We start from the raw sequence: 27,833 nt of genomic DNA, 5'->3' as shown, positions 1-27,833 counted from the left end.
AGCGAGCTGGTAACCATGGAGGGATAAGGAGGGAGCTCCACTCCCTCCTACAGTAACATGGTTTCAAACAAAGGCAGAGGGACGAGTCGGAACAAGCAAAAAAATACAAAGGAGAAAGAGACAAGAACCTTTGATACCCAAGAGCTGGAAGGCAGTGAACCCCATGAGGAGGAAGGGACCCACGAGGAGATTCGAGAGGAAAAGAAAGCAGGAGACAGTGGTCAAAGGTTGGAGAATAGAACTACAACGAGACCCTACAAGCCCATGTCTAATATTAAACCACGGATGGTCCTAAACAATCCTGCTCTGCAGGAGCACAGAGATCACATGGCCACCTATGCAGTCATATGCACATTTATGGGTATTTGGCCCACAAAGAAAGCACTATACACTTGGATAAGAAACAACTAGAAATGAAAAGGAAAAATAAAGATACATCTGGGATCCAAGGGTTTTTTTTTACTCTGGTTTTCTCGAACCTGGAGGATAAAGACAGAATATTCAAAGGAGGACCTTACTTCTTTACTATTGCAGGCCTCTATATGTGACCCTGGACAATGAACTTTGTTCGAAAGTGAGAAACGTTCACATCAGTTACGCTATGGATTAGATTATATTCCTTACCTTTAGATTACTGGCTGTCGGAATCCATAAAAGATATAGGTAATAAATTAGGACATTTTTTAAAGATATCAAAGATGACTGTGCGAGGTAAATATACATCTTTCGCTCGGATATGTGTAGAAATGGACTTATCGGGAGCACTCCTGGATGAAGTCATCCTCGAAGTATATGATGAGGAAGGGTACGGGCGGTCGACTATGAACACATCCCATTTAGATGTCGTAAATGTCATGAACATGGGAATCTCTTCAGAGAATTCCCATTCAACAAAAGAGAGGATGATCTGAAAAGAAACATTGTTAAATACCCTAAAGGTTACACCAAAGTGATAGGCAAGGGGAAAGGAGAAGGAAAAAAGCACCACAAGAAACCCAGTGAGAACAAGCTACCAAATCACAACAGTTTTGAGACTTTAGAAGAGGAAGAGGAAAAAATGGAAAGAGTAAGGAACAAGGGAACGTTCCAACAGAGAGGGAAAGAGAGCACAGCATGGACATCACTCAGGTAGAAAATGAAATGAAGGAGGACCCACTAAACACTACAGGATGTGGAGGAGACCAGGACATGACCCCAAGTGAAGGAGGAACAGAAGACCAAGACCTACAAGAGATTCTTGATAGGGAGAACCTTGAACTAGAACAATTCCTAGAACAGGGAACCAACAAAGGGACTAACTCTTTGCCACAAGAGAAGTTTGATACAGTGCAACAATTTTACATCAGAAGGTCCCAAGCAAAGGTTGCGGAAGTCAAACAAAACTATGATAGCCAGGAGAATAAAGGGGTCAAACAAATGGAGACTACACTAGAATACTCCACCAAAAACCTGCGCAAGAAAAGAGGAAGGAGGAGATAGAATGAGCTCCTATTAGAATGTGGGAAACTCCTAATTAATTTAGGTAAGATGAAAGATCTTACCAGTTACTCTTTCACAAACACTTCATTATGAAGCTCACAACATGGAACATTATGGGGCTAGGCAGCAAAAGAAAGCAAATAAATCTCAGTAATAGAATAAAAGAAGAAAAACCAGACATGGTGTTCATACAAGAAACCAAATGCTCAGTAGAAAAAATCAGGGAACTTCACTACAAATGGCTCAATAACTATAAGTACCTTTAGGTTAAAGCAGCCAACATAGTGGGGGGAATTCTTACCCTATGGAATCCACAAAAAATTGAGATCATTGATGCAAAAGCATCCAGAAATCACCTTTCAATGGTAATACAACCTTTGGGGTACAAATAGTGCTACTTGATCACTAATATCTATGGTCCTCTACTGCTAGAAGACAAAATAAAACTCCTCACCTCTCTGGAGGAGCTAAGAGAGAAACATTCACTTATACCCTGGATTTTGGGGGCAGACTTCAATATGATCAGATCCATATCAGAGAAAAAAGGGGGAAGTAGAAGGCTGGGACAAGACTCACTTACATTTCAGAACTTCTTAGACAACATGACACTGGTGAGTATGGAAACATTAAATGACACCTTAACATGGAATAACAGAAGAGGGGGTACTACCCAAGTTGTCTTGAAATTAGACAGATTCATAATCTTGGAGGATCTCATTCCCTCAAGTCACTCTATGATAGCCTGGATTCTTCCTTTTGGTGGCTTGGACCACTGGCCCATCCAGTTGGAAGCTTCTTTTATTGGAACCCCAAGAAACATACCTTTCATTTTCGAAAATGCATGGCTCACTCACCCTAACTTCATCAATAATATTAGAAATTGGTGGGTGGAAGAGATGCCCACCCAGGGCACAAAAATGTTCCTATTGGATCAGAGACTCAAACATATCAAACAAAGGCTCAAAGAATGGAACATAAATGAGTTTGGCAACATTTTTGAAGCCAAGAGAGAAGTGGAAAGAAAATTACAAGAAACTAATCAAATTCTCATCAAGGAAGGATTCATAGAGGAAAGGAAGATACTGGCGGACTCTCTACAGCAAGATTGGGACAATAGATCAGCAGGAGGAAATCTTCCAAAAACATAAATCTAGAGTAAAATGGATTAAAGAATGGGAGAGGAATACCAGATTCTTCCACAAATCTACAATGAAACACACGACTCATAATAGGATCACAAAACTCCTAGATCGCAAGGGAAAGAGTTAAATACTCACAAGGAAATGGAATCTATTCTGGTCCAACATTTCAAAAGCATTGAAGAGGAAACCATTGCAGGCAGAACTCAATTCATTAAGAGCTTCACAAAGAATATTCCAAAATTGATGACCAGGGAAGATAACTATAATCTCAATAGGCATGTAATGGAGGAAGAGGTTAATGAAGTGATCAAAGAGATGCACAATGGGAAGGCTCCAGGCCTAGATGGTTTCAATGTAGACTTCTTAAAAACATGTTGGGAAATAGTCAAATATGACATTCTTGATGTGGTGGAGGACTCGAGAAAATCAAGAAAAGTTCTCAGAGCGATTAATGAATCTTTCATAGCACTAATCCCTAAACAAGAAAATTCCATGAGACCAGAAAGATTTAGACCCATAGCTTTATTCAATTTGGTGTACAAAATCATTTCCAAATTTATTGCTAACAGACTCAAACCTCTACCTCCATCACTCATGTCAGAGGAACAAACCGGATATGTGGAAGGCAGACAAATTCTTAATAACATCATCCAAGCTCATGAAGTGGTTCATTCCCTCAAGACCACTAAGCAAGCAAGTATGATAATATAGCTGGACATAATGAAAGCCTATGATAAACTAAGCTGGCACTATATAAAGGAAATCGTTAAAGCCTATGGATTTTACTACAACTAGACCAAGTGGGTCATGGCCCTCGTAACCATAGCAAGTTGCTCCCTCCTTCTGAACAGCTCACCTTCTAGAACCTTTAGGCCTTCAAGAGGCCTTAGGAAAGGTGATCTAATTTCCCCATTCCTCTTTATTCTCATGATGAAGGGATTAGGAATAATGATCAAATCATCCAAAGAGGAAGGCAAAATCAAGCGGCTAAAACTCACTCAGTATGGGGAAACATTGACTCATCAACAATTTGTGGATGACACTATGTTGTTGGGTACTCCCACTGTCAAGGAAACCAAAGCCTTCAAACAAATCCTGCATGATTTTGCAAAAGCTGCTCACACGGAGGTAAGCCTCACAAAATCAAAAGTTTTCTTTTTCAATACAGATATTTCCATCCAAAGACATCTCTCTAGAATTCTTGGTTTTCAAAGAGAGAATCTTCCCTCCAAATATCTGGGTATGCCTCTCACCGACAAACCTCTAAATAAGGAAGTATGGGAGTCAGTTACAAATAAGCGTAAGGACAAAGTCAACAACTAGACTAACAGATCTTTGAATTTAGCAGGAATATTAGTTCTTACAAAGGTTGTCCTTCAAACCATTCCAGTTTTCATGTTTTCAGCCGTGCTAATCCCTAAAGGAGTTTTATAGCAGATTAGGAACATTCAAAGAAACTTTCTTTTGGGTAAAGGGGAAGAGAAAAAGAAATGGGCCCTCATGGCGTGGGATAAGCTCTGGAAACCCAAAACCCATAGTGGTATAGGTCTCCACAACCCGGTTACCCTAAGTAAGGTCTTGGGGGTAAAACTTTGGTGGAGATGGCTAAAGGAAAGCAATAATCCATGGACCAAGCTATGGAAACAAAATTACGCAATGAATTGGCACGAAAAGGACCACCTGTAGATGTCAGGGCACATCAGGGACTCTCATATTTGGAACAAGGCTTGGGAGAACAAAACCTTAGTTCAAAATCACAGTTTCTGTGAGATAAGAAATGGGAGTCTAGCCTGGTTCTGGTAGGACAACTGGAAACAGGAACAGAGTCTATGCAGATAAAGTCTATAAATCATCAAAAATGACAGCCTTAACAAAGGCCTAAAAAGGGTAAGTGACTTTTGGGATCAGTTAAGAGAGGAAGGGAAATAGAGATTCTAGAAGGTACTAAACTACAGTGCAGCTACCCCTTTGAGACCCCAAGCTAAAGTTCTTGAAGACATCTGGGAAAAGAGACAAATTTTAACATCAACCTCGGATGATCTACTAAGATGGGGCAGAAATAATGAGGGAAACTTCAACCTCAAAGAAGCCAAAAGAATAATTACCAGATTTGACCATCCAAATCCTGACAAGACTTGGAAAAACGTTTGGAACAACCCTCACTGGATGAAAATCAAACTATTCATGTGGCTATTTCATCATAAAAAGATTATGACCTGGGAAACTCTTAGAAAAATAGGTTTTGAAAGACCCTCTAAATGCCAATTATGTGGTCTACAGGAGGAGACCATGGATCGCCTTTTCAACCATTGCGAGTTTACCTCTTCCATATGGAATAGGGTAGCTTCTATCTTCAACCAAACAGACAGAAAGGAAGAATTACATTACTGTAACTTTGAAGAATTGGAGGAAAGACTTCCGAGATAATGAGATAGTCAATCTAGCCTGGACTCTGATCCTAGGTCTTTTGATATGGGATGTGTGGAAAGAATGCAACAACAGGAACTTCAAAAATAAATCGGGCTCAACTCAAGGAATCATGGCTCAGATTCTAAAACAACTCAAAGAAACAATAAATGTCTTTCTGAAGCAACCTCCAAAGAAAATCCCTGGTCCAAGAGACATTCACATCCTTGAACAATTGGGACTTCAGTCTTGTGGTCCTATTGGCACCAAGAAGAAAGCAAAGCACAGATCAGATAACAAAGCCTTCTCGCAACACCCCCCCCCCTCATGGCTTCCTGAAACTCAACATATATGGAGCCTCAAAAGGGAACCCAGGGGATGCTAGTTATGGAGGAGCCATAAGAGATGCAAAGGGCAATATCAAGGTCATTTTTCACAGTCATTTGGGGAGGGCTACCAACAACATGGCAGAACTCATGGCCATTGAGTAAGGTTTAGAAATCCTGATAGACCACAATTTACACAACACAATCATAGAGGTAGACTCAAAACTAATAATTAATTTGGTTAAAAGAATAAGCACTCGCTCAGTGCTAGACAAAGTTTCAAGGCACTGGTGACTTTTGCAGGTGTTTCATCAAATTCAATCTCACCTCAGAAAACTAATAACGCTGAGCTTTGTTCATGTGCGTAGAGATGCCAACAGAGTGGTGGACAAGCTAGCCAATGAAAGAGTGATCTACACAAGAGAAAACAAGTGCCTCTTGTGGGAGTTTATTTAGATAGGACAGCTACACGAGGACTGCAACACTCTAGCACACAAAGACAAGGAGCATTACCAACACCTCAAGGGGAAACAACTAGCAGAAATCCAAGATGCTAGAAGTTAAGGGATCAGTTATCAAGAAGACTAAGTTTAGGATCATGTAAAGGAATGGAAGGTAGAGGAGTAAGAATGTGAAACTAGAAAGTGACTCTAACGCTTCACTCCAGAAAAGGGTGGTTTTACAACAGTTACGAGAGTTATCAGATGTCGGATGGTACCAGAAGTGGTTTTACTGGAAAGTCTCTGATGCCACAAATGGAGATACGCGTGACCCTGGAAAGGAAGAGAATATCGCCTTCATTTCATGGGCTTCTACTGCTCTTCTCTTCAGCCAAATATCCTTTACAGTCATCAGATTTGGTGGTAGAAGATCTAAGGCTGAAGTTGATCAGGCTTGTTGGTGGTGTGATAGTGGCGGTTTTACTATAGATTCCTGGGTTATCGGGCATCCGCATTACCATAAGTGCATTTTTGGAAAAGCCTCCGATGCCATTGAACATGTAACATGTGGCTCAAGACAAGATGTGAATACTGCCTTCATCGGGCGAGTAATTCCTATGCATTTAGTCTGCTCGATATCCCTCACCACTGTTGGATTTGGTGGTATCAGATCTAGGGCTGAGGTCGGTTGGGCTTGTTGGTGGTGGGATCAAGATGGTTTTGCTACTATTTCCTTGGTTATCAGGCACCCGCATAACCATGAGTGGATTTTTGGAAAATCCTCTGATGCCATTGACCATGTAACATGTGGCTCTAGACAAAAATGAATACCACTTTCATCGGGTGGGTAATCACTATGCATTTAAGCCACCTGATATCCCTCACAGCCATTGATTTCTGCAGTTGTCGATTGACAGCTCAGATTTGCGATGCTTGTTATCCACCAACGTGGCAACTCTTTATCCTTATTTCCATTGATCCATTCTTTAGCTTTGTCGAAAGTAAGGTGTGGTGGTCCCGTGCCTGAGCAGGTGCCTTAGTTCCCTAACTTAGGGCATATGTCAAATCTATGACATCATGTATATAATGTATCATTCTTGTTGCTTCATTTGAATGGAAGGTATGTTTCTTGCTTGAGCAAAATATATTATGTCATAGTAATATCGTCATAAATATAAATGAAATAGACAATGCTTCACATTTAAATATGGTTAAATTTTAAAAGTTAGACTCTATAAAATAAAATAAAATGTAAATTTATTAGTTAGAAATTTAAAAATAAAATTAAAGAATTTTAGTTTGAGTAGTTTGTTCAATAATTTGTTTTTCACTTGTGTTTAAATTTTAAAAATAAAGTAAAAATTAAAAAAATTATAATATTTACTATAAAATTGTATTTGTATTTGGTGTAATCACCATAATCAATTTTTTAAATTAAAAATTATCTAAAAATTCTTGTACCAAATAAAAATAAATTATATTTATAAATATTAAACATTAATTAATTTATGGAAAATAATTAAATCATGGTTAACCTGAACAAATTCATAAATTAATTCTTCTTCTGCTCGAAAGTTTTCACAAGTTACATTTACTTGATTTTATATACTAGAAATTGCACCAAATATTGCAAAGGAATGTCGTAAGGCATAAATTTAAGAAACATCAGAGATAAAAAATCATTGAGGATAAAAATTAGTAAACAAAATGCTATTCAACAGTCTTAAATCATAAACAACAGTTTCATGTGAGCTATTAAATCCTTCAAATTTTTCATTACCAGTGGCATATCTCTGAAATGAAAGTTCATTTAACAACATTTAACAATGGAGAAACTTTTGAAGGTCCTTGTGACCTAACTGAAATTTGATAATCCTCACCATATCATTGAAATGAAAATTCATTTAGCAGCAGTTAGCAGTGGAGAAACTTTTAAAGGTCCTTGTGACCCAACTGAAATTTGATAATCCTCACCATATCCAAAACCTTCGGGTAGCAAACCATTATAGAAAAAATCACCTGAGAATTTGTTGGGTCATGCATTTTTAGGCATAGAATAATAGCTTGAACCACCTGAAATTTGACAATCATATTCTGTTTTTTTGTCCAGCATAACCATACCAATTTTCACTATAGGACACTGAGAATCACGATTTTGGGGACTAGGTAAGGTATCTCCTTCCCAAACATTGTGAAAAGAAATTAATAAATTTTGTGTTATAAAAGTAGGAAAACTGAATACATGGTCCAAGGTGTTGTAAACATTTAAGACAAAGTAGAAGAAAACTTGGTACTTGTTTAGAAGTTACAGACAAAAAGGAGATGCCTTTGGAAGACATCAACGAAAAGCATTTTCCCCTATTTTCTTATATATCCTTGGCCTTGGCTCTGCTCGAATAAATAACTTGGCACTTCTTTAGAGGGACAAAAAGGAAATGCCTTTGAAGACATGGACGGAAAGCGTTTTCCCTCATTTGCTTATATATCCTTGGCCTTGGCTCTGCTCGAATAAAGACTCGGCTCGATCAAATGCCCAGGGCCTTAAGTCAAAATAACAAGCAAATTTCTCCCAGCACACCTGCAATAGTTGCGCACAATCCTATGTAAATAAAATTGTCAAATCTAATCAAAAGAACCCCAATTTTCTTTACATTTGCAAAGAAAAATGAGGTGGAATCCTAGAGCGATCGATCCATCACCAATACACTCTACAATACTAGGTGCATTGAATATTTCTAGGTCAACAATAGTTATATATTGCATATGTTCTACACGAAAATCACAACAGTTAAGATATCTATGCTTTTCACTAAAATATGCTATAGAGGATACAATTCATTTGCACTTGCTGGTAAATACAATGTGCATTTTATTTTCAAACGACATATTCCGTACAAATTTTCACTAAACTATGCTACAAAGGATGCAATTCATTTGCAGTAAATACAACGTGCATTTTCTTTTGAAATGACACATTCCATACACAACTACTATTTCTCACTAAGAAAAACATAGTGAATCTCCTATGGAACCAAAAATCTGTCTCTTTCTTGGTGGCTACACAGATGTCATATTACAGCAATTTCATTCATATGTTCGCACTAATTGTGACAAAGCTTGCTCCCAAAGAATAGAGGCCTTTAGGATACTACTCTACAATTTCAGATAAATTGTTGCCACCTGAACCTGGGTTTCTAATTAACACCAACTTCAAAATTCTTCCATCCTTGGAACTAAACTCCATCAAATATTTTATTGTCTCATCTAGTACTAAAAGTGGCCCCATAGTCTCCAAACCTGCTACTGTAACCTCTCTGAGAGCTGGAAGACTCCCCATAGTCACTAAAACGGTGCTAAAATGATGGGATCTAGAACCACCATAGCCACCACTTGACCCACCACTATAGCTAATTCCCGATGCATTACCGTAACTGCCTCCTGATCTGCCATAACTTGAACCCCCATACTGGAAGATCTCTAAGAGCTAGAAGACTCCACACAATCACTAAAATGGTGGGATCTAGAACCACCATAGCCACCTCCTGACCCACCACTATATCTACTTCCCAATCCACTACTGTAACTTCCTCCTGATCTACCATAATTTGAACCCCCATAGTCTCCTCCTGATCCACCATAGCTTGAACCACTAGATCTCCCCCTTCCTGAACCACCGTAGCTTACAAAACAACTCACCCTTGAACTGCGAGAACTTCCAAAATGACTCCCTCCTGAACCGCCATAACTTCCAAAATGACTACCTCCTGAATCACCGAAACCACCAAGTCTATCGTCTATTTCCTCTTTCATCTGACTCATCTCTTTAAAATTGGAACCTATATCATTTTCAATCATCTTAACATACCTAATCTATTGGTCAGTATGGATAAGGATAACATTGTCGGGCCTACCAGAATGACCTGCTCGCCCTGATCTATACACAAAACTATCTGAAGTCGTTGGGAGCTCATATTGAATAACAAGATCCACATTAGGAATATCAAGACTAGATGCCTTGTTCGCCCCGATCTATGCACAAAAATATCTAAAGTCGTTGGGAGCTCATATTAAATAACGAGATCCACATTAGGAATATCAAGACTAGATGCAGTTACATCGGTAGCAATCAGCACATTAAAACACCCCTCATGAAAGCCAGTAAGAGTCCTCTCTCGCTGATTCTGTGAGATATCACCATGAAGAGGTTCACATGTAAGTACTCGACCCAGTGCCACTGGAAAACTATCCGCATCTGAGTTTGTTTGAGTGAAAACAATACATTTGCGCCCTTTGGCATATTCAATTATCAATGGGTTGAGAATCGAACGTTTCCCATAGGTGGATGCAACAATATAATAATGTGAGATTACTTCTGCCTAGTTCTGAGATGATTCACCAACACCATCGATAACATTAGGATCATTTAAATATTTCCTCGAAAGCCTCTGCACCCAGACATGCATTGTAGCAGAAAAAAGAATACTTTACTGCCTTTTCGACCATCTTTCCATAATCACCTCAACATCTTCATCAAAGCCCACATTCGGCATCTGGTTAGCCTCATCCAAAACAATAAACTGTACTTTTGACAAGACTAATGCACCACGATTGATTAGATCAATAATGCGACCAGGTGTTCTAGCAACATCTAAACCCCTTCTAAGAACATTAATTTGGCTCATTATAGGTACACCCCCATAACATCAAAGAGTATCTAGGCTTAGAGCAGGTTCTTGGAATTCCTTGGCATGCAAGTTCTCGTGTTGGAGCCAAGATGAGTGCCAAGGGATATGATCCATGCCCATTATTACGGTTGTGCTGAATGATTTCCCCAAGATTGGGATTCCAAAGGCAAGAGTTTTTCGAGTTCCTGTCCTAGTGCGACCAATCATGTCACAACCTTGCATTACTGGTTCCAACATTGCTTTTTGAATGGGGAACAATCTAGTAATACTGCGCGTATTGAGAGAATTAATAATCTCTTCATCCATTCCGAGGTTGGCAACATCAACCCTTCATCATCACCGCCGAATTTCATTTTTGCTTCAACTTTTTGTATCATAGTCATTGTATTTTGTCCGAGGTGTCTCAACCTCTTGACACCCAAGATGAGTGCCTCTTATCCTCTACGATTCCATATTCTGCCAACAACTAGGAACCTGCACTACAATCAAACACTCCGACTAGAGAGTGGAAGTATCTCACTTGGCTCATATCACCATTGATGATTTTAGCTCTCATGATATCATACTAACTCTCGGATTGTAGGCTTTGGAGGATTGAAGCACTTCGAGTGAAACCCTGAGAGACGGGCGACAAAGGGTTTATCAGAATGGGGATAAAGGGTTATCAAAACAGGATTCTTCAGAGGAAACCAACATGAGGAGAATCAAAGCCCTATTGGACCTCCTCCATTGAGGGATTTCAATAGGGAAAACACCGCAATGGCTTTGGCTACCTTCGAATTCCACTGTCTACCTACTATGCTGTTCAATCTCAGAACAATTGAAGTAGCCACCTCGTACTCACTGGTGAATTGCAGGCTTCAGAGGATCGAAACCCTTCAAGTGAAACCCTGAGAGATGAGCGACAAAGGGTTTATTAGAACGGGATTCTTTAGAGGAAACGAACACGAGGAGAATCAAAACCCTATTGGTCCTCCTCCATTGAGGGATTTCAAAAGGGGAAAAGTCGCAACAGATTTGGATGCCTTCAAACTCATCTGTTTTCCTACCATGCATTTCAAATTTGGCATAATTGAAGCAACCACATCGTAGTGACTAGTGGATTGCAAGCTTCAGAGGATTGAAACCCTCCGAGTGAAACCCCTAGAGACAGGTGACAAAATGTTTATCGAAACGATATTCTTTAGAGGAAACGAACATGAGGAGAATCGAAGTCCTGATGGTCCTCCTCCATTGAGGGATTTCAATAGGGGAAAAGCCTTAGCGGCATTGGATACCTTCGAACTCAGTTGTCTGCTTGGAACGTTGATTATTTATCCAAATACAAATACATGAAAGCACTAACACTTTGAAGCTTGTGAAATCTAAGAGGTGCAAGTCCCAGTGGGAGTAGAACATTGTTAGACAGATTATACACTGTTGACAAGTCTAGTGATCCAAGGCCCAGTTGGAAAGCATCACTTAGGTTTTGAATCATTTTGCTATTTGAAGAAAAACCCCCTTCATGAATGATTTCAATAAACTAGTGGAGTTTAAAGCCCCCAAAATCCTCTCGACAAGAAGTCTTCCATTACTCATTTGTTGTCCTGGATCACACAGCCATGCGAGCTAAAATGTGTGATGCTTTGATATCTCTATGATTAATACGTCTTTGACAACTTTCATGAAGATAAAGAAGATCTCAAGCTATGGCCAGAGCAACTTTGTACCGGATGTTCCAATCTAGTAGATGAGACTTTGTGTTGGATAGAGCAATGCAAAAAGGAACAAAACAAAAGTCATGGATCCATAAACCTAGGCGAGTAATGAATTACAATTCAGGTGAGTAATGAATTATGTGAAGAGTTGCTTAACCATAACCGAATTTAGAGAAAAAGTTGACAATTTTTTTCCTTCTCGCCCTTAAAAATCCTCAATCCCCACAAGAATAAGCAAATTTAAAGAAAGCAAGACCAACCTTGGGTTCGTCGGTGAGAGCCTTGGCGAGGGCCACCCGTTGAAGACCGCTACGAGATATAGCGGCCAATGAGGAGTCCAAATCCGCCCAGCCCAAATACTCAACCAGTTTCTTGTCCAACAGTTTCTCCCTGCGGAGCACAGATTGGTACCTTATGTTATCCAGAACGCTTCCTGTGAATCAAAGAAATTAGGTCAAAGAAAGTCATTAATATGAACCAGAAATGTGCATCAATTTGATTACCGACCTTCGAAGAGGGCTGGTGTCTGGAAGAACATGCTCACATGGCACAAGAGGGCGAGCACGTTGACGCTGGTGATGTCATCGTTCTCAATGAAGATGGAATCGAAGGGCGGTTCCTAGACCCTGATCAGTGCCCTCAGAAATGTCGACTTTCCGCTCCCCCTCGGCCCTATTACTCCCACCACTATCCCCTTCCATACATCGAAATAGAAACATAAATCGAAAGGCTAACAAACTAACTGAATAAATAATAGTTTGGTAACTAAATAAATAGTAGTTTGGCGGAAATGGTGATATCGAACGACCAATAACATTTTAATTGTCTAACATATCATCTGACGGTCGAAACGAGATCCACGAATCACCTGAGGAGAGTTATTTTCAAAGGGGAACACCTTACGACGTAATTAAACGCAATTTTCTTGCTATATTTTATGAATGTGTTATCTTAGATTAAAATGGTATATCTTTTTCGGAGTAAAGTTCCAATTATAGTAAGTGTTAATTTTTTTGTTCATTTTTATTTTTAAAGTGTAATGGAAGGCGGAGATAAATTATTGAAGGAACATGCCATGTTCGATCACTGAATCCCCGAACAGTCTAACAAAAAGTAATAAAAAGTTGGTGCTATCAACGTTTTCACTATTAAACTTAATACCTATCAACTATTCCAGGTTATTCCAACTAACCCACGTGGGGCCAGTTATCTTGGGATTATGCCCACCAAGTCAGGTAGAATCACTTATCTGGACCGATCCACGCGGTGTCAGTTATCTTGAAATGAAAGATAAGTCGTGGACTATTAGCATCTCAAGGATGGGCACCGTGACACCTTGTTCAATTCATTCGCAAAAATTATCCCGTTTAGTTGAGTTAGGGTGCATGATTTTGATTGATACCGATATTTCCGAAAAGCCTCCGCATTACTTCTCTCTCCTTAGATTAAAAAACGACAGGGAATCATTTTTCAAAATTGGATGTGAAATGTACTTATCCGAAAAATTATTGAATATCATCCATTAAAGTTTCAGATTTGAATAGAGTCGCTAGCATTGAAAAACAATTATATTACCATTATCATGTATATAAATCCGTCATATTAAAGTGGACCTTATTGAACTCCCTGTTTACTTTTATAGGTTACATGATTTAGCATAAAAATCCTGAGGAGTCTCCCCCCCTTCAATTAAACCAACAAAAAAACATGAAGTATCATTTTCGCAGGTGTTGCGGGAAAATGAAGTTACCATGGGTTGGGGGTTCGCATTAGGGAACTACGCATACTGTACTGGCTCGGCTCTTGGCCCAGCTTCACACACGATCCGTTTTGTCTCATTATGCTTATGAGATTGGCTTTAAAAAACTAATATAAATTTGTATATATGATATATAATGTTTTTCAAAAAATACATGTTACTGTGATTAGGATTTATCATATTAAGGAGTTGAACTCATTATAAGTATATATTTATTATATGTTATATGCTAGAATTTTATCCAAGTAGTCAGAAAGTGAGTACACTTAAAATTTGAAAATAAGTTTGAAATTGTAAAAATTAGTATTAAACTAAAAGTTAATTTGAAATTATAAATATTAGAATTAAATTAAAAGTTAATTAAAAGACTGTGCAAGTGGTAAAACAATTAGAAAAAAATCATGTTGATAAGTATTTGTGTATTTAAGTGATTGGAAGTTCAATCTCTTATACATAACAACCTCAAAAAAAAAAAGTTAACTAACATAATTATAACATAAATAAACATCAAAATACTCAATAAATATCACATTGCCATAATTAAAAAGAATCATAAAATTTAACTAAGTTATAAATCTATTATTATTATTATTATTATTATTATTATTATTATTATTATTATATGAGTTAAACATATATATTTGGTGAGAAGAAAAGACATAACTACTTTTGAGATCAATATCAACCTTTGATTTGTGATTACTATTAAGAATATTTTGAAATATTTGGTGGAAGTTATATCTTACCATTGCATCGATAGGTGTGTGTATTTAGTAATAGGGTTAAAATTTTCTTAATTCTAACCACATATCAAAGGTTTAGATTTATATCGGAAGTAGTTGTGTCATTTTTGACCTTCAAATTAAATTGATTGATTAAAAATAAAATATAATATGAACATTAGTTACAGATTTTCTTGTTGATTAAGAATCTTGTTCCATGTGTTTTTAAATTATATATGTTTAAATTATATTATTTTTTATATTATAATAATAATAATAATAATAGTTATAATTTAGTTAAGTTTTATAGTTTTCTTTTATGTGAAATGTTTGATGTCTATTGGCATTTATCACTCATCTAATTTAGGTGAATATGCTAGTGATTATTGATAATCAAATTAAAATTATGGAAGTCCTATTCCAAAATAGATATTCCTATTAACATGATTATTAGAATACAATAATTTGAAACTTTGATGTAATTTTTCTTTTCATATGAAAAGTTTATCTTTGAATGTTAATACATTTTACATAATTTAATTAATAACTAGGATATACCATTCGTAAATATAGAATATGCAAAATGTAATCATGGACCAGGTTTACAGACTTTTCATAGAGTAAATGAATTCTTCCACCTATGATGACTCATGCCAATGCTATCTTCACAAAGTACATTATTTTATGAGAGATATACTTAGTAATAGGTACTTCCATGCTTTAATCATGTATTTTCTTTTATCATGTTCCTTTTGGTAGAATAAATCAATTCCCCACATCATGTTGACTTATGCTACTCGATGTTTTAATTAGGATTGTATTTTATCATGTTCTATTGTCATGAGATAGTTGAAAAATAAATGTGAAAATCATTAAATCAACCTTGATGGTGAATAGGATTTAAAGAGGGATATTCTCATAGAACTATCGATAGTGTTTCCTTCTGCTTAGTGCAACCTTTCCATTTATCACTTCAATTCTTTTAGAAATGAATATTTGGTTCATGCGTTCAACTATTTCATTTTGGGCATAACACTTGCTATATTATCTTTAAATATTAATAAATTTTACATAATTTAATTAATAACTATCATATACCATTCTTAAATACACAATATGCAATATATAATCATGGACTACCCTATAGTTATAGATGTGGTCCTACATACTTCTCAGAGAGTAAATGAATTCTTCCATCTATGATGACTCACGCTAATGTTGTATTTACAAAGTACATTATGTTAGTAGAGATATAGTTAGTAATAGGAGCTTTTATTATTTAATCATGTATTTTCTTTTATCATGTTCCTTTTGGTATAATAAATCAATTGTCCATATAATTTTGACTTATGCTACTGTGCTTTGATGTTTTAATTGGGATGTTCTTTTATCATTTTCTAATATCATGAGATACTTGAGAAGTAAATGTGAAAATCATTAGATCAACCTTGATGGTGGAGGGATATTCTCATAGAACTATTGATAGGGTTTCCTTCTCCTTAGTGAAAATTTAATGAACCAATTACACAACAAAACTTAATTTACATTATAAGAATCACACATAAATACATCAAATTATTGGTTGAATATAGAAATTCTATCTTATTGAGAAAATATTTCAAGCAAACACTAATATAGAAATTATTTTAGTTGGACTAAATATATCAGATCCAACTAATTAACAAATGCATTTAATGATGAGGAACATGAATTAATATGCACACAACAAGTAGGAGTTAATTCTCCAAATACCTCCCTTAACGAGTACTTGTCGTTGATCTTCATGTCTGCAATGTCCAATGTCACATTGTGGCAAAGGTTGTCTCAATATGAAAATAAATCAAGCATGGTCAATCATGTTTAATTTAAAGTTTATAATATTTGTCATTGAGTTTAGATACCTTGGGTTTATAATATTGATCCCTTGGGTATAATATTGTTTCCTTGGGTTTTTTGTATTAATCCCTTGGGTTTATTGTCCTCTTGGGTTTATAATATTTATCTTAGGGTTTACTTACATTGCGTTTATAATATTAATCCCTTGGGTTTAATATTATTATGTTGGGTTTATAATACCTTGAGGTTTTGAATTAATTCATTTGGTTTATAATATCAATCCCTTGAGTTTATCAATCTAATGGTTCATATTCCTAGGGTATAATATTATTCAAAAGCTTTATAATATTAATCCTAGGGTTTTATATAAATCCCTTGAGTTTATAATCATGGTCGACAATGAACAACCATGGTCCAATGTCACGATGTGACAAACATTGTCTCAATATGAAAATTAAATATGGTACAACATGGTGAACCATGTTTTACTTTCCAGGGCTTATGGTATTTATCTTAGGGTCAACCATGGTTTGTCATGCTCCATAATTTTCAACCATGGTTAACCATAGTTAATCATGGCCCAATGTCGCATTGTGACAAATATTGTCGCAATATGAAAATTAATCATAGGTAAGCATGGCAAAGCATGGTTGAACATCGTATTGTGACAAATATTATATCAATATGTAAATAAACCATGGTAAACCATGTTTATTTTATCATTTATAATATTTATCATAGGGTTTATATACCTTGGTTTATAATACTTATCTTAGGGTTTATCATAGGTTTTTCTCAATATCAAAATCAGTCATGGGCAACCATGGTCCAATGTTGCATTGTGACCAAGATTGTCTCAATCTGAAAGTCAACCATGGTCCACTGTCTCATTGTGAGAGAGATTGGCTTGACATTAAAATCAATCATGGTCAACCATGGTCCAATGTTGCATTGTGACCAAGATTGTCTCAATATGAAAATCAACCATGGTCCACCGTCTCATTGTGACAAAGATTGTCTCGACATTAAAATCAATCATGGTCAACCATGGTCCAATGTCACGTTGTGACAATGATTGTCTCAATATGAAAATCAACCATGGTCAACCATGTTCCGACATCACTTTGTAACAATTATTCTGTCAATAAGAAATCAGGCATGGTCAACCATGGTCAAATTGTGACAAATATTGTCTCTTCGTCTAAAATCACATTGTTACAACCATGGTCATCCATGGCCCAACGTTGCATTATGACAAAGATTATCTCACTATGAAAATAAACCTTTCTCAACCATTGTCCAACATCGCATTGTGACAGAGGTTGTCTCAATATAAAAATCAATCAACTGTGGTCAACCATGGTCAACCATGTTTCTTTTATGGTTTATAATATATATATTTGGGTTTATAATATTTATCCATTGGGTTTAATATTATTCCCTTAGATTTTTAGTTTTAATGCCTTGGGTTCATTGTTTCCGTGGGTTGTGTAAGAACCCTATGTTTAGAATCAAAACACAATTTTTTTTATTAATAATAACAATCCGCCCAACTTCCTTAAATGCATATTCTATTCTTACATGTGGTGTTTCATTGTAATCTTAAACATTACCTTAGAGATGAAGCTCTTATGTGACCCACTCCCTCTATGCATACATACATAACCCTAGTATTAACATATATTCTTATTTAGTCGATTATTTATACTACCTCCTAGGCATAGACATAGTAAGGCATGAATATGTTTGACATATTATTACTTTTGTGTCTTATCCCCAAAAATTCACCACATAATGTAAGGCCAATGATCCTACACATGAAGGGTGATCATGGGTATAACTCCTTATCTTTAATTTGTTGTGTGCTATAATGTTGACCTTCGTGCTTATACAAAATCTTTGGAAAATAGTTGGTCTTTTACATGAAACTTAATATGATGTCTCCACCTCTTGGCTCTTACTTATATCATGAATTATCATTCATGTTTCTGCAAGAGGGATGACCCATGTCATAGGTCCCAAAGCACTCTACTACCTATGTATTCCTGTGATTGTACTATGGTTTATTGCATTCAGTTTCTCGTGGTGAATAGCTTTGTGCCATCTAACCAAGGCCCCTATGATTTTCACATGGCCTATAGTACCCCTGTTATGCTCCTATACCAATAGGTGTCATATTTCATGATTGAATGGTTAAAATCCCAAATATGTTCATCATTTCCCTTCTGCAAAGGTTCCATATTTTGAAAAGATCAAAAAATTAAAAAATGAAAAGAGGGTATACCCTAAAAGAAAGATGAAAGGGTAAAAAGAATGAAATGGTCAAGAGAAAAATTAAAGAAATGAACCCCAAATAAAGAAGACCGTGAAAGTGTGCTAGTCATAAATGCCACTACTATTCTATTTTTGCAAAAGAATCTCATTGTGTGCAGTTGGTTGACTCTTGCCGCAATTGATGAATGACAAAACAGCTTAATCTTGGCTAGTTCATGTTTGAACTTCTTTTTTTACAGATAGAGAATAAAATCTGTCCAAACAGTTCAATCTTGGTAGATAAGTAAATAGGTAGAGAAGCAAAGGAGCTCAACAGTTAAATCTGAGCCTTTGGAAGAAATAAGGGCAGACTTAGATAGGATTCCATGAAAAGAAAAGAAAATTTGTAAGGGTTTGCTAGTCCAAGTGCACCCATGGAAGAAGAAGAAAAATGTTAGGTATAATAGGCTGGGTAGGCAGTTTTGGTGTTGCAGAAGCAGGCTTATGATTAATTTTGTCTCTCAAAGAGGTTCATCTTGTTGTTATCATAAGTACAATGGCAATTGTTTGGCTACAAATCAAGTGATGCATGTCTAAATTCCCTTCACATTTCTCCCAAAATCACTTATTAACCTCCCCTTAAGCATATTGAGATCTGCTCAGTACTCCTCAATTACCCCATTTCATGAAAAAGCCACATTTCTTGTGTAAAACCTTTGTTTTCTCCTAAGCCTAAGTTGTTGAACTTTATAACTTGGCGCTTACTCTTCTTAAATTCATTTTGACCGTTAACATTATTATATAAATCCCTATGCTTATTCCCCCTTTCCCGTATTTTATTAATATATGAAAATCCCAAGATTTTATTATATCCCACCCCGGTTTAGTTATAAACCATATCATTATATAATCGGGGATTCAAGGTTTATCTGAAACCTTGCAAATAACCCTCCCCGTGCGCAATTGTAAAAGTTAATTAACATCTGGTTAATTAACAGTTTAATCCCCCCGACAACCAATCAAACCCGCCCCGATATGGTTAAAAATCATTATTTAAATATATGGGTCCCACGCCATAGCCCTGACCCATCTCCGACATACCACCAACCGTTGGATCCGGGCCCACTGATCGGACGGCTCATGATCATATCGCGAGGCCTTTCCCCACCGATGTTTACCACCAAGGGAGCCAGTGGTATTACTGCCTTACTTGGGACACGTGGCGCCCTCCCACCATGCTCACAGCCCCTCCACCCGAAACCGCCTTGGCTCATAAGCAGTGTGGGCCAATACCGCTTACCGCTCTCTCGCTAACATCACCACCACTTCACCTCCACATCAGCACCCTGTACCCCGCGTCGCGACAAAAGGTCACGTCCCGATGACGTCATCCGCCCAAAAAGCGCCGAAAAGCCCCGCGAAGCCAATTTTTGTTAAAAAAACTCGCAAAATTGTCATTTTTGCCCGTTCTTATTCGTTGTTTTCATGAGACTGTTGCATGCAAATTACGTCCAAGCAACTGCAGAAGCTCCAGTCCGCCACCTGGCCAAGCAAAGACCAGCATTCTGCTCCTCAACTCATCAGTCAACCTGCAAATTACACTCATTCGCCTCTAGAATACAGTTATTTACCCCGTCCCATCCCCCGAACCTGTATTTTTGGTTTTCCTCTGCAAATTATACCTATAGGAGCCAAATTCAAGCTGGAGCAGTCCATAATTGCTATAACAAGACATCCAAAACTGCTCTTTTGCCCTTTTTTCCACAGAAATTCAACCTCCATTTAAAAACATAGAGAACTAAACGTGGAAGCCCCTATGGCTCTCAGTGTAATGCCTCTCAATGCACCTCATATGGACCAGAATCATTTACCCTTGGCTGGCAGAGATTTCCAAATAAAAGACCCATATGGTTGCCAAAATCACCTTCATACTTTCTGTCTAATCAGAAATAGTCATCTGAACAACTCTGATATCTATGGAATATGGGAATCCAATCTCCCCAGGTATTACCTTCGCCCACTCAATGTGTTCCCAGATATTATTCGCCACTGCTGTGCAAATTATGACCCTATCAGTAAAGCAGTTATGACTCCATCACAAACTGTTCTCTTTTACATAATTGCTGAATATATCAATGAGATGCTACACTTCCATCCAGTTCAGCCTCTTGCTCCACTTTCCATGGGATTTTTGCTTAAGCAAGGCTCTCAACTGTCCAGTGCAGAAATAACCCAGATTGCTAAGATATTCATGAGACCAGATTGCCAGCCCTAAGGCCCACGTCCTTATTTATATGTCTCGTTCAATGAGATTGGAAGATTTATTCTTGACATGATATCAGTGATCTTGGGATTTAGGTCCAGTGAATATGTGGATGAGATGGTCCTAGTTCTGTTATCCACCTTTACTCCAGGACAACCCCCTGCTGTTATAGACATTTTTGTGCCTTACAGCATGAAATGTCGATAATCCGGGGATCCAAAGTCCCTAAACATGTTGTTCCTACCCCTAGAGGAACAAGGTCAGCAAACCACAGCACTAAAAATCAGTTCTCCACCTGAAAGCACTCAAAAACAAGCTAATTCTGGATCATGTCAACTGCTCCACTGAGCATCTGCACTGAATGTCAACTGCTCCACTCTGTACCTGCACTGAATGTCAAATCTAATGAAGGCTACCTGCGCTGGGCGAGATTGGCCAAGTGGCACAGTGATTCTGCAAGGTGTCAAATGCCCAGGAAGCTTCCAAAATGACACTTGGATCAGGGAATTCACCTTGTGATGAGTAAGAGGATCTAGATCTCCAAGTGGAAGCAAGAAACTCCAAGTGGACTCAAGAACTGAAGTATAACTGAAGTGGGAGAGGACACTAGTCAGCTTCATGCCAAACTCAAGCTGACTCATCCTTTCTCCAAAACTCCTATATATAGAGCTCTCTCATGAGGTCTAGGGAGGCTGGAATCTGGTGAATGTAAGGAAGTGCTGTTGGTTTGAGTATAGAACTATTGGGTGATTTCTTTGAAGGAGGTGAAGAGGAGATTTCTTTCTGCTGGGAGGTGTTGCTGGATTGGGCCTCTTATGGTTGTAACACTCTCAGAACTTTACTTCTTCCATTAATAAAGCATTTGAGGTTCTTCTATATGCATGTGTCTTTCTGGTGTATTGATGCTTGTATATTTGATTTATTCTAATCCTTGAATCAATTATGGATGTATGCTTCTTGTAGTTTCCCTTTCTTGTTCTTTTGCAGGATCTTTGTGTAGCTGGGCCAGTGAAAGAGCAAGGAGCTGGGAGCAAGCAGCAAGGAGAGAAGATTGGATCAAACATTAGCGGAAGACAACGGTTAGTGGATCTCTTTCTCCCCTCTCTCACATCTCATAAAGAAGTAATCTTGAATAGCTTTGCATTCGGTTGTTGCTGAGGTACTATCACCCTTAGAGTGGGATAGGGTCATTTCGTATTGGATACTTTTCCCAACAACAAATTGGCGACTCCGATGGGGACATTGACAGGTCCTGCGGCTAAATGGTATATTGAATTACCAAGAGCCTCTTTCGACAATTTTAGCTCCCTAACCACGACTTTCTTAACCCATTTTCAATTACCAATAAGGTATGAAACGGGAACAGAAATATTAACCAACGTCAAACAGACGACTGCTACCCATATATCTGATCATATACATGAGTGGCGTCGTCGGCGCAGGATGGTGAAAACGTATGTTCCCGATCAGTTATTAGCTGAATGGTTTATAAAGTCGTTACTTCCGGCTATTACGGAAGATGTGGCCAAGGGGGGAGTCGTAACAGAGGAGCAAGTTATTGCTCGTGCGCAGTATTTGGACTTAGTTTATACTCAGTCCGGCACGCTCTATGACAAAATACCTGACGCCCCTAGACCGGAATATTCAATTCCTCCCCCTCCTAAATCAAATAGTGACTCTCATGCCGGTGATGGCGTGATTGGCACAGAAAACACGAAATCGATAAAGGCTTCGTCAAAGAAAGCCCGTAAGAATTTGGATCAAAATGCAAAAGAAGAAATTCTTGCTTCGGAAGTAAATGCCGTATCAGAAGATAAAGGCAAAGAAACCAATCAACCAGGAAGCAAGAAGAAACAAAACAAAGGGAAGAAGAAGAAACAAGGTGACTCATCCCCTGGAAAAAACTCTTCAAACCCTCCTGGCAAAGGGAAACAAAATTATCCATGTCTAATATGTGATGATAAGGATCATACCACAAAGAATTTCCCGTTCAAAGTTGAGTTAAAGAGGTTCTTTAAAAGTTCCCAAACCTCAGCTGTGTTAACTGATCCATTTCCCAACCCAGGTCAAAATCTGGTTGATAGTGGAAATGCTTCCCCGTCGCAAGTCCTTATGTTGTCGGTTTCAAAACAGCAGAATGATGCTTTGATTTCGACAAGGAACAAAGATTATGGGAATCCTCAGCTGTCAAACGAAAAAGGTAAAGATCAACCAAGTAGTTCGACAACAACTTTGACAGAAGTTGTAACGCCCACCATCCCTGAATTAACAATAAAACCGCCAAAGGGTGTAGTACGTAAGTCAACATTTAATCCTTGCGCCAGAGCGGCGCAGCATTATAATATAGTGGAAGATTTGGCCCAATCGCCATCTGCTATGTCGACTCTTGAAGTGCTATAAAATTGTCCAACCCAAAGGCAGGCGTTGTTATCGGCAATTGGTGGGGTTGATCCCAAAGATTGCAATCTTGTATCCTTTGATCACAAGGGATATGATCCTCAGTTACCAGCTCAGCTAGCTTTCCTTATTCAAGTGAAAGCACTCAACAAAATTGTTCACAGAACAATAATTGATGAGGGAGCCTCAACATGTATTATGTCAATGAGTTGCTGGAAAACTTTAGGATCTCCAACCTTGTCGCGATCTTCGACGACATTAAAGGCTTTCGACGGAAGGACTTATACCCCTTATGGTATCCTTAATAACTTGAAAGTTGAACTAGGAGGAAAGACAGTAGAAATTGATGTAGAAGTCATTGATGGAAATCTTGACTATAACATCCTACTAGGTAGACCATGGATTTATGCCATGGCAGCTGTCGTGTCGACTTATTTTAGGAAGATCGCATTCCCGTTTGAAGGAGGGATTACGATTGTCGACCAACAGAATTTCCTCCCTAATGGTTCGCAAGTTACAGGAAGCATTCCCATGATCCATGAGAGCAACCATTCAATTCAAGATATCGGAGTAGGATTATTGAAGGACCCCACATTGATGGGAACTTTCGCGCTACCACCTCCTATTTACACAGGAAATGTACCGTTTGTAGCAACCTGCAACATGATATCTTCCACGAAGGTCAACATGGATCATTCAATGGTTTTGCCCCCAAGCCCTTTAGAAATATTGTAGCAATCAATGTTTCAATCATGGGAGGCGAGCCCAAATCAACGCTCGTCAAGCGTTTGGGTAGATAGGTCTAGAGAATATGGAACCCCATTAGATCCTTGGTCGAGAGTACATGGGACAGACGAAGGAATCTTACAATCAATGATGATTGAGGGGGCACCATGGAATGATCACCACCATCGTTCCTTTCTTCCGGAATATGAAGAAGATACTCAAAGTGACCTTTATCACCCTTCAGTATTTGAATTCCTAACAAATACTGTAAACACGGTGGACTCCGAGCGAAACCTATCCAATATTGAAGAGACTATAGCCATAAATATCTCGACTAAAACAAATGTTGTAGAGAATATTTATGTCGGCAAAGGTTGTTCCCCTTCAGAACTGGAAATATATAATGCTCTTTTTCGTGAATTTAGAGATGTCTTTGCTTGGTCATATGATGAAATGCCAGGCATTGACTCGAGTATAGTTGAACATGAAATTAAAATGTATCCTGATGTCAAACCAGTAAGACAACGGCTTCGGCAAGTGCACCCGAAGAAAGCCGCTGCCATTAAGGCGGAAGTTGAAAAACTCCTCCATGCTGGATTCATCTACCCGGTTCCTCTAACCGATTGGGTATCGAATATTGTCCCTGTTATGAAAAAACAAGGGACGATTAGAGTGTGTGTCGATTATAGGGATGTAAACCAAGCTTGTCTGAAGGACAACTACCCTACACCCTTCATCGACCAGACAATTGATGAATGCGCCGGATGTGAAATCTTTTCATTTATGGATGGATTTTCCGGGTATAATCAAATAAATATTTACCCACAGGACCAGTCAAAGACTACATTTATTTGTCCGTGGGGCACATTCGCTTATCGAAAATTACCCTTTGGTTTAAAGAACGCAGGGGCGACGTTTCAGAGGGCAATGAATTATGCCTTCCATGACATCAAGAACATTGTTCAACCTTACCTCGACGATCTTCTGGCTCATTCGCGAAAGCGGACTGATCATCTGCAGCATTGAAGAGCGATATTTCTACGTTGCCGACACTACAAGATAAGACTCAATCCGCACAAATGTGTGTTTTGCGTCGGTTCTGGTCGTTTGCTTGGCTTTGTAGTCTCTAAGGATGGGATTCGTCTCGACCCTTGTAAGGTTCAGGCAATCATTAATTTGCCTCCACCTTCAAATTTGCTTCAGATTCAGAAACTCCAAGGGAAAGCAAACTTTCTGAGGAGGTTCATTCCAAATTACGCAGAACTTGCTAAGGGTTATACTCGTCTTTTGAAAAAGGATGTATCTTTTGTCTGGGACGAGGTGGCGCAAGCTTCCTTTGATGCTCTGAAAGATTGTCTAGTAAAAGCATCATTAGTGTACGCTCCGGACTATCAAAGAGATTTTAACCTGTATCTGGCTGCAGCGGATACGACCATTGCGATGGTTTTAGTTCAAGAAGTCGATGGAATAGAACATCCTATCTATTATTTAAGTAAAAACTTAAACGATACAGAAAGTAAATATTCTTATGTTGAAAAACTAGCGCTTGCAGCGGTTCAAGCGATTCAAAGGTTTCGACATTATGTCCTCTTTCGGAAAACTACCATCTTGTCAGATTGCAACCCCATGACTTATATACTGTCGCGACAGTTGCTAGGGGGCAAATATTCAAAATGGATAGCGATCCTTCAAGAGTTTGATCTGGAATTTGTGAAATCCAAATCAAAGAAAGCTCTAGTTTTCGCAAAATTATTGTGCGATCTCCCATCATCGTCCAACGATGAAAGATCGGAAGAGTCAATTGTGGACGAAAGTTTGTTTCTGATATCTGTAAGCGATGAGTGGTATGGAGATATCATAGTTTATCTCCAAACCCAAAAGTTCAGGCCTAACACCTCTCGCTCCGAACGAAAACGTATACGATACCAAGCAAAAGACTACATGATCGTCGGTGATACACTTTACCGTCATGGTGTCGATACAGTTCTGAGGAGGTGCCTTACCCATGAGGAGGCCGAAAAAGCCCTGAATGATTGTCATTCAGGCGCGTGTGGGGGGCATCAGTCTGGATATGCAACAGCACAAAGAATCTTACGAGCAGGATACTTCTGGCCAACCATGTTCAAGGATTGCATAACCGCAGTCAGAAGTTGCCATGCTTGTCAAATCTTTGATAGCAAAACCAGACGACCACCCGCACCTTTACAGCCGATAGTTGCTGTTGGGCCCTTCGCCAAGTGGGGCATCGATTTCATGCAATGTAACCCCACCTCGACCGGGGGGCATGGGTATATTATAGTCGCTGTTGACTATTTTACCAAATGGGCCGAGGCGATGCCTACATTGGATAACACTAGTGAAACAGCTGCCCTTTTCTTTTTCAATCATGTAGTCGCCAGGTTCGGCAAACCACAGGCTATAGTTACAGATCATGGGTCGCATTTTCGCAATCACATGATGGTCGAATTAGCTGCCAAGCTAGAGCTATCTCACGACAGCTCTACCCCATATTATCCGCAAGCCAACGGACAAGTTGAGGCAATCAACAAGGTCCTGAAGCATATGTTGCAAAGGATGATTGGGGTTCATAAAAGAAGGTGGCACCTAATCCTGTACTCAGCCTTGTGGGCTTACCGAACGTGGGTAAAGAACGCAACCGGGTTCACACCTTTTCAACTGGTGTATGGCCTGGAAGCAGTCTTACCAATCTAGTGCGAAATTTCGTCCCTTAAACTCGCAATCGATCTTCTCCCTGGAACTTCAGAAGAAGAGGCTCGTTTCTTGGAACTAATCCAATTGGATGAAACTCGTCGTGATGCCGCTTTGGCTAATGAAGCTCATAAGAAACGAGTCAAGGCTTAGTTCGACAAAAATGTCAAACCCCGTGTCTTCTCAGAAGGTGATTTGGTCTTGCTTTATGACCAAGAATCTGATAAATTGGGAGCAGGAAAATTCAAGTCCTTATGGATGGGCCCCTATATTGTTAAAAGGGTGTTAGCAAAAGGAGCCTACGAGTTAATGGATTACGATGGAATTCCACTGGCGCAGCCCCGCAACGGGTTGTACCTCAAGCGTTACTATGCTTAAATAGTAACCTGCATGCTTTTGTTGTATTTTGTTTTCGCTAAAAGTGTTTGTTCTGGTCGAGTGATCCACCTTTTTCGTTCGTTGCAGATGTCGAACCTTATGGAGACATGTGTTGGATATGCCGACGGAGCGAGTCGTAGTTCGAGGAACCTATCCTCCGCAGCCTGGGCCATTTTTGATCCAAGCGGCGAGTTAGTAAGTTTCAGAGGTGTATGTATTGGGCAATCAACGAATAACATCGCTGAGTATAGCGCGTTAATAGAACTACTCTCTTATGCCATCACACGTGGCATACGGCGGCTAATTGTCAAGCTAGACTCACAGCTCATAATACTACAACTCAATGGTATATATTCTGTTCGCAATCCAGCTATTTATCGCATGTTCCTAAGGGTTAAGATCTTGGAAAGACGATTTGATTCAATTCAATATCAACATATTTCAAGAAACTTAAACACATTAACTAACTCATTAGCGAACTATGTGTTAGATAGACATTTGCAACATTTATAAAAAGGGACACATCATCAAAGATTGTACATATGGATCACATAAATCAACCAGGATAAAACTCGAAAATCAAAATACATATAAGCTGTTTATATAAGTTCATAC

The 27,833-nt window shown here is 38.5% G+C and overlaps 1 pseudogene; it reads right to left on the bottom strand.

The window, feature by feature from the left end:
* Window positions 1-9,270: 9,270 nt before the first annotated feature.
* Window positions 9,271-12,876, bottom strand: LOC149229565 (DEAD-box ATP-dependent RNA helicase 53-like; annotated as a pseudogene).
* Window positions 12,877-27,833: the final 14,957 nt, after the last annotated feature.

The sequence above is a fragment of the Pinus tabuliformis genome, chromosome J, assembly GCF_031772625.1.
Source record: "Pinus tabuliformis cultivar Carrire ecotype Pingquan chromosome J, CPIR1, whole genome shotgun sequence".
Classification (NCBI taxonomy): Eukaryota; Viridiplantae; Streptophyta; class Pinopsida; order Pinales; family Pinaceae; genus Pinus; species Pinus tabuliformis.
Note: the sequence above shows the minus strand (reverse complement) of the source record. Positions and strands in the feature narration are given on the sequence as shown.